The following is a 251-nucleotide window of genomic DNA, read 5'->3' as shown; positions in this document are numbered from 1 at the left end:
GAGGGCCCTCACCGGAGCGCTGGAGCAGTAGTGGGCTTTGAGGAAAAGGGGTAGACCTTATTTGATTTTTACAGTTAGGTTTTTAGGTTTTTCGAGACGGTATGTGCCTCGCTTTCCAGCAGAAAGCTTCAGTGCGCTGTTTCAAACGAGCCGGATTGCTCTTTGCCGGGAAGAAAGAAAACTCCTTTACCTGTCTCAGGATTTTCTTCACGTATCTCCCTGTCAGTAAGAGGGTTTGAAATCCCTCAGAA

Source organism: Egretta garzetta, unplaced genomic scaffold, assembly GCF_000687185.1.
Source record: "Egretta garzetta isolate BGI_Z169 unplaced genomic scaffold, ASM68718v1 scaffold133, whole genome shotgun sequence".
Taxonomy (NCBI): domain Eukaryota; kingdom Metazoa; phylum Chordata; class Aves; order Pelecaniformes; family Ardeidae; genus Egretta; species Egretta garzetta.
The sequence above is the reverse complement of the archived record's forward strand: the minus strand, read 5'-3'. Positions refer to the sequence as shown.